At 42.3% G+C, this 8,795-nt stretch overlaps 1 non-coding gene across 1 annotated transcript; it reads right to left on the minus strand.

Annotated features, from left to right (window-relative positions):
* Positions 1–725: 725 nt before the first annotated feature.
* On the minus strand, positions 726–831 carry LOC132629579 (small nucleolar RNA R71). The gene has a single exon (XR_009578347.1). It is a non-coding gene; the product is annotated as a small nucleolar RNA R71 (small nucleolar RNA).
* Positions 832–8,795: the final 7,964 nt, after the last annotated feature.

Consider the following 8,795-nt stretch of genomic DNA (forward strand, 5'->3'; position numbering starts at 1 on the left):
AACTTGAATGGTATTTAATGGCTTGCTTACACTTGCTTCACTTGTTTATGTTATTGGTGACTTATAATCCTTGAAAACTTATGAAATAAATGTAGAGAGATGATTCTAGAGAGAAGTGGTGTAATGTAGAAATGAAATAAAACAAGTCTTGGTCCTCATATTTAATGAATTGAAATTCTGTGCTGAGGTGTACAATGGTCGTCCATGGAGTTTTACGGTCCGTATTCTAGTTTACGGACCGTCCCTCGTGGTCGTCTTTAACCTTAAGCAGAACCAGAAACTTTGGCTGCATGCATGGTGATTTATGACCACGGTTTACGGGTCGTAAATCACTTTACGGTCCGTCCACCAGGTCGTATGTTACCACCTCTCAGCTGGGCAGAAAGTTGAAACCTTGCATGTCAAATTACGACTGCCAGTTTACGGACAGTATTCCATTTTACGGTCCGTATTTTGCACTTTACAACCACTGGGCAGTTTTGCCAACTTTCCACTTTTCACATTTCTCGACTTTTCATTCTAATCATTCTCGTCCATATACGCACATTGCTCATGAAACATTATACACTCGCACTCCTCACACTCATCACTAATTCGTTTACTTGCGTACCAACGGGGAATTTTCTGAGGTGCAACAGAGAAGCTACCCAGAAATTCGATTACTTCATGGGCAGAGATGGTGACTACTTTTTTCACAAAGTGGTACCCCCCTAGCGAGAAGGCTGAGATTCGTGACAAGATATATGAATTCAAGCAGCGACCGGGGGAACAACTATATGAAGCTTGGGATAGATTCAAGGAGTATTTGCAAAAGAGCCCGAATCATGGTTTTCCGGAACATATATTGATGGAGAAGTTCTACCGAGGGTTAGATCCAGTAACACAGTCAGTAGCTAACAATGCAGCTCATGGTTGTTTTATGAACAAGACCTTCCGACAAGTGACCACCATACTCAACAAGCTGACAACTCATAATCAGGCTTGGCACTCAAACAATATACTGATGTGGTACCGTATGGTAGTGCTATGATCCAGAATATAGTGAAGGAGAATCAAGACACCCAGCAAATATTGGCAGAACTTGCAACAAATATTTTCTTGCTGACGAAGAAGTTTGATGAATCTCAAATCAAGAAGGTAAATGTTTGTGAGGATGATACAGTTTTGCCAAAAGGGTTGTACCATGCTCAAGATGGTCCATTCCTTGATGGGCCACCTATGCAGGTTGAGGATGCAAATTATGTTAATAACTCTCAAAGGGGTTATCAAAGACAAAATTACCAAGGTGGCTATCAGAACCAGAATCAATGAAAACCTCAGCAAGGTCAAGGTGCTTACAACAACTCTGGGAACTACAACAATAATTATGGTGGTGCGAACCAAGGGAGCTACAACAACAACAACAATTTTTGGAACAAGAGTTCCAATCCTTATATACCACCGAAAGGGCAGTCAACAGAGCAGGGTTGTTCGAAAGTTGAAGCAATGCTTGAGAAGATTCTGGCTAAACAATCTAAGTCTGAAAGGACTTTATCTGGGCTGACAGAAACAGTGGGTTCCCATACAGCGGCTATTCAGAAGCTTGAGTCGCAGATGAGGGATATTTCTAGAGAGCAGCACCCTCCGAAAAAGGGAGGACATCCAAGTGACACTATTCCAAATCCCAAGAATGGGGGAGGTGGTGTAGACCGTGTGTTTTCCATCACTACTAGAAGTGGTAAAACAATACAGGGGGCTGCTGAGAAGGTGATTGATCTTGAGCCGATAGATGAAGAGAATGAGGTGCAGTCTGAAGCACCCATTAATGCTGATGAGATTCCTACTGACAAGAAGGTTGCTGATATTCCAGAGATGGTGAGGGAAGCTGATAACACAAGCAACCAGGCTGTAAAAGGGGCTCTCCGCCCTTTAACTCAGCTTTTCAAATCTAAACCTCCTTTTCCTCAGAGGTTGGTAAAGAAGAAGGAAGATGCTAAATTTGAGAAGTTTGATGATCAGTTGAAGCAGTTATCTCTGAATTTTCCCTTCTTGGAAGCTGTCAAGGAGATGCCCGATTTTGCGAAATATTTGAAGGATCTGCTGACCAAGAAGAAAACGGTGCAGCATGAAACCGTGAGTTTGACTCACACTGTGAGTTCCATCATTTCAACTACAACTGTGCAGAAAAAGGGAGATCCTGGAGCATTCACCATTCCTTGTTCTATTGGGCACCATGGAAGGCTATGTGCAGACAATTAATTCACTTGTTGGGTTGGGCTCATATACATACCACCCAAAGAAGCTGAACCTTGATCTGGAAAATAGAACAACTCCTCCAGCAAAGCCTTCGATCAATGAGCCACCTAAGTTGGAGCTTAAGCAGCTCCCATCATATCTGAGACATGAGTTCCTTGGTCCGGACAATACATTCCCGGTGATTGTTTCAGCCTTATTGACTGAGGAGCAGATTTTGCAGCTTTTAGAGGTGTTGAGGGAGTATAGGCGTGCTATTGGTTAGACCATAGCATACATTCGAGGTATTCCATCTGGGATCTGTGAGCACAAAATTCAGTTGGAGGAGGGTAGCAAACCGAGTGTAGAGCATCAAAGGCGACTAAACGAGAATATGCAAGAGGTCGTCAAGAAAGAGATCATCAAATGGCTGGATGCAGGCGTGGTTTACCCGATTGCTGATAGTAAATGGGTGAGCCCGGTCCAATGTGTTCCTAAGAAGGGCGGCATCACTGTTGTGCCGAATGCAAAGAATGAGTTGATCCCGACCAAAACTGTCACCGGATGGAGAGTTTGCATGGACTATCGCAAGTTCAATACAGCCACTTGCAAGGACCATTTCCCTATGACCTTCATTGATCATATGCTTGATTGGTTAGCAGGGAGTTCCTACTAGTGTTTCCTTGATGGTTATTCAGGCTACAATCAGATCAACATCGCTTTAGAGGATCAGAAGAAGACCACTTTTACTTGTCCTTATGGGACATTTGCATTCAGTCGGATGCCGTTTGGTTTGTGTAATGCACCAACCACTTTTCAGAGGTGCATGATGTCAATCTTCTCTGACATGGTAGAGGATTTCTTGGAGGTGTTCATGGATGATTTTTCTGTGGTGGGTGATTCGTTTGAAGATTGTCTTGGCCATCTGGGTCAAGTGCTAAAAAGGTGTGAGGAGACCAATCTGGTGCTAAACTGGGAGAAGTGCCATTTTATGGTGAAGGAAGGAATCGTCCTTGGTCACAAAATCTCTGAAAAAGGGAAATCGAGGTCGATCAATCAAAAATTGATGTGATTGCAAAACTTCCTCCGCCTATCTCAGTCAAAGGTGTCCGAAGTTTCTTGGGACATGCTGGGTTCTATGGGCGCTTCATCAAAGATTTCTCCAAAATTGTCAATCTATTGTGCAAGCTTCTTGAAAAAAAGGCTAAATTTGTGTTTGATGATAAGTGACAGAAGGCGTTTGAGGAGTTAAAAGAGCATTTCACTACTGCTCCTATTATTGTTGCTCCTGACTGGTCCCTGCCATTTGAACTGAGGTGTTATGCTAGTGGTTTTGCAATAGGTGCTGTGCTTGGGCAGAGGCACAATAAAATTATGCACCCGATCTATTATGCTAGCAGAACACTGAATGCTGCACAGATGAATTACACAGTGACAGAGCAAGAACTGCTTGCCAATGTGTTTGCTTTCAAGAAATTTCGGGCCTACTTGTTGGGGTCCAAACTTGTGGTTTATACTGATCATGCAGCCTTGAGATACCTAATGGCAAAGAAGGAAGCAAAGCCGCGACTGATCAGATGGGTACTATTGCTGCAAGAGTTTATTTTGAGGTAAAGGACCAACATGGCACTGAAAACCAGGTGGCTGACCATCTCTCTCGGCTTGAAGAAGCTGGGAGACCTTCTGATGAGCTTGATATCGATGATGCTTTTCCAGATGAAAAGGTGTTGGCAGTGTCAATGGAGGTAGCACCGTGGTATGCTGATATTGCCAATTATTTGGTAACAGGTATAGTTCCCGATGATATCAAAGCCTACCAAAAGAAGAAATTCTTGCGGGATGCTCGACAGTACTATTGGGACGAGCCTTATTTGTTCCGAACATGCGCTGAGAACATCATTCGGCGTTGTGTTCCGAAAAGTGAAGTGATGGCAATTCTAAAGGCATTCCATGACTCTCCTGTTGGGGGTCATCATAGCGGAAACCGGACTGCAACTAAGGTACTTGAGTGCGGCTATTACTGGCTGACTATTATTTCACAATGCTAATCTATTGGTGCGGTCATGTGATCAATGTCAAAGACAAGGGAATATCGGCAGAAGGCAAGAGATGCCTATGAATTTTGTTATGGAGGTAGAAGTGATTGATGTCTGGGGGATTGACTTTATGGGACCCTTTGTGAGTTCGGGTGGCATGAAATACATCTTGGTTGCTGTGGACTATGTGTCAAAATGGGTAGAAACGGTTGCTTTGCCAAATAATGAGGCCAAGAGTGTGATGGGGTTCCTTAAGAAGAACATATTTACTCATTTTGGTACTCCAAGGGCGATAATCAGCGATGGTGGATCCCACTTTTGCAATAGAGCGTTCGCGGGACTGATGGAGAAATATGGTGTAATACATAGGGTGGCGACGCCTTATCACCCGCAGACAAATGGACAGGTTGAAGTGTCCAATAGGGAGATCAAAAGTATTCTAGCAAAGACAGTGAATGCCAATAGAACTGATTGGGCCCGCAAGCTCGATGATGCTCTATGGGCATACCGGACTGCTTTCAAGACTCCAATTGGGACTTCACCCTTCAAGCTTGTATTCGGGAAAGCTTGTCACTTGCCGGTTGAACTTGAACACAAAGCTATGTGGGCACTGAAGAAACTGAATATGGATTGGGAAGAAGCAACCAAGCTGCGGTTGTTTCAATTAAATGAGATGGATGAATTTCAGTACTAGGCATATGAGAGTGCAGCCTTTTATAAAGAAAGGATGAAGCAATACCATGACAAGAAGATTCTGAAGCGAGAGTTCTACAAGGGTGACTCTGTATTACTTTTTAACTCTCGGCTGAAGTTGCTACCGGGTAAGCTTAAATCCAGGTGGTCGGGTCCGTTTGAGGTGGTAGGTGCTTCACCCCATGGAGCAGTTGAATTGAAGTCCGGAGATGGTACTCGGACATTTAAGGTGAATGGGCAGAGATTGAAGCACTATCACGGAATGATTTCGGAGGATAGGATTGTTGATCGCTACAGGTTGAAACACCTCAGAACGAACAATGATCTGGTGTACAAAGATAAGGAGTGATTGGTCACCACCGTCGTGCCGCGACGTTAAATCAAGCGCTTCTTGGGAGGCAACCCACGTGTAATGTTTATTTTTCTTTGTTTTTTTTTTCTTACATATAGGGTAATGGTTGTTTTTGTGCAGGAATATATTACAGAAAAATTCTACTGAGAAGCAGGTAAGTTCAGTTGTAAGACACTGTTTCGCAACATTGCAAAATACGCCTGAAGTTTACGGACCGTATTTCACAATACGGCTCGTAAACCAGGGCGTATTTAACAATGTTACAAAATAGTGAGCACTGTAATGTAACATGCTAGTTTACGACCATGGAGGACGGACCGTATTTCACAATACGGTCCGTAAACCTGATCGTAAACTAACATGCGACATTGCAGTGTTCTGCCCTCATCAACCTCTCTAAATACGGGTCGTAAACTAGTTTACGGACCGTATTTTGAATTAAAAAAAATGAAAAAAATATATATATCTGGGACATGATTGAAATATAATAAAGGCCAGCATTTTTTTAAACTAAGGGCAGAGAACAGTCACCCCATCGACTTCCCTCCATTAATTCTCCCTCCATCTTCACGTTTTCCTCTTTAACTCTCCTCACCCCACGATCTCAAAACTTAAACCCATCATCTTACTTCTCTCAAATCAACATAAATACACAACTCACATCCACCAACAAACCCATCTCACCAAAAATTTGAAATCTCTGCCCTAGGTTTAAAATTGTTTGTGATTCAAGTTGTGTTCTCTCCAACATCTGTGCTTATAGTGATCTGTGGGTTCGTAATAGAAAGGTATGATTGACACTCTCTCCTTTTACTTTCCAGTAGCGAGTTTCCCTTAATGGTAAGTTTTGATTAGGCTAGGATTGTGAAATGAAGTGCTTGTCTATCTTGGTTAATGATCTTGTGAGGGGACAGATATGTTAAACTCTTTAAATTCTCGTGGGTAATTGTTAATAAAACCCAAATGGGTTGGAGGGCATTCCATACTTCAAAATTCAAAATTTGAAGTTTTGGTCTGCCCACCAATGGCTAGACTCTTGCGGGAATTATGAAAAATTGGAAGAAATATAGGTGAAGTCTGAGTAACCTAATCCCCAAAACAACGTGAAACCGAGATGTGCAACGAAATTTTGAAATCATGATATGTATCTGTCTGTGATGAGAAATACGACTATGCTTTACGGACCGTATTTCATTTTACGGTCCGTATTTAAGCATGTCACAAATGAGCAGAATGTTATCCAGAGAACTGAGCAGTTTACGATCTACCTTGTCACGACCCAGCCCCGTGGGCCGCGACTGGCACCCTATCTGGGTACCCATACCAAACCGCATATTCATTTACCAAATCCGAGCATATTCCAAAAATTCATAAAAGTCATATCAAACTGAATCTTTATCAAATATGTCTTAAGCGGTCGCACAAATCAAAATGTCATATCAAATCCAAACGGAGCGGCGGAATAGGCATCGCCGGTCAGAAGTGAAAATATAAGCATAAGGGCCATTTAGGGCCATCAAAACAAACGGACCGCTTTAAGACCAGAGAACAAAATCAAACAAACATATATAGGACCCTCGCCCCACATATATGACTACAGGCCTCTACGAACTCAAAACAAAGACATATGGCGAGACAGGGCCCCGCCGTACCCAAATTGTCAAATATACAGAGCATATACATAGCAAAAGGAGTCTGTACCAAAAGTGGACTCCGGATCAGAAGGAGTACTCCAAAATAGCAGAAAGTGAAGCCTACTGTGGAGGATCACCGATATCTGCACCTGCGGGCATAAAACGCAGCTCCCGAAGAAAGGGGGTCAGTACGAAATATGTACTGAGTATGCAAAGCACGGAGTACAGAAATATGGATCAAAACCGAAAGCAAACCAGATACAAAATGGAGTACAAATCGGTATGTCAAAATCCGTATCGAAATCATATACGTATACATAATGCAAACGAAATCATGCAAACGCTTAGGAACGTGGTCGCCACTCCGACGCTGGCGCCACACACAGCATAACACCAGAAGGTTTCAAATCTCCGTACATCCCCGAACACAAACATAATCAGAGGTGAGCGTATCGCATCACGAGCCATATCACAGCATAACTCCAAACGGAACCCGGCCCTATGGCGAAGCCTCGGGAACCGTAACACAGCATACGGCCGAATTATCATAAGGCGCACGAATCAAAACCGGCCTGGGAACCGGTGAACGAAGTCATAATAAGGCACGAGCGGAGTCGTGAGCAAACAAATGCAAATCATACTTCAAAATAGTCTTTCAAAACAGAGTAATCCCATAAGTCATTTCATAATACAAAGTAATCGAATACTTAGTCATTTCACAAAACGTTTTCAAAATAGTACGTATAGCTCAAAACGTAACTTAGCGTATCGTAATATTCAAAACACATCCCATAGGAGGAAGTTCCAAAATCGAAGGTATCATTTCAAACTTTATTCAAAAGGACAGCCCAATAAGACAAATAGGGCGTCTCGGGGTTAGCGGGCCCACCTCGAGTCGAATTGAGGTGGCGAACATATTTTACGAACATTTATAGGCCAAAGGGTCATACATAATCATTTCTAAGTTACCCGACCACATTTCGATAGGTTTCGGACGAGTGGTGGCATTCTAGCCAAAATAGAGCCCTTAGGCTTCAATTGAATTGAATGAATAGTAACTTTTCTGTGGATTGGGTTTCGAGGAGCAGAAATGCTCCGGAAGTTCCCATATTCGCCTATCACACTAAGATATGTCAAACGAAGAAGTGGGAAGCTTTACATACCTTACGAACGTCTTACGCTCTCCCAAAAGTCCAGTCCCGTTTCGTCCGAAATCTGCAAATGGTCAAAGTTACCAATTGAGATTCTTAGGCTTAAAAATGCCTTTAACTTCATTTTTGTCTACCGAAATTTCGGCAGCATTTCCCCTATAAATCTAACATCCCCGAGACTTAGCTCGGCTCAAATTACATCAATACAACAGCCCACACATCATCAAACAACACAAATCATAATCAAATCACTCTAGCTTCAAAGTTCTACTTTAGTACACAAGTGGCAACTTTTCATTCAAACTTCCAAGACTCCAAATCTATATCCACATCATTATATTTATTTACTCATTCAAGATTGTTCAATCACATCCCAAATACGTTCCAAACCATATACGAAAGTTCCCGAAATTCATTATTTTCCATATTCCATTCAAAACACCAAAAGTCACGACGAACATTCTAACTTGCGTCGTTTCATTCCGAATTCATTAACATCAACCATAAATCACATTGAAAGTCTTTAGCACCCTAGATATACAATGATATACACAATTATACCAAAGGTATACACTTTCCGATAACGTTCCGAAATCATTTTCCAATGCCAATCCAATTCATCAATCAATCATTTACGACACAAAGGTCACAACGACACATTATACAAACTAAACAAGATCAAATTCATATTCTTTCCCCTTCTAAGGGCACACGGCCA

Source organism: Lycium barbarum, chromosome 2, assembly GCF_019175385.1.
Source record: "Lycium barbarum isolate Lr01 chromosome 2, ASM1917538v2, whole genome shotgun sequence".
NCBI classification, from domain to species: Eukaryota; Viridiplantae; Streptophyta; class Magnoliopsida; order Solanales; family Solanaceae; genus Lycium; species Lycium barbarum.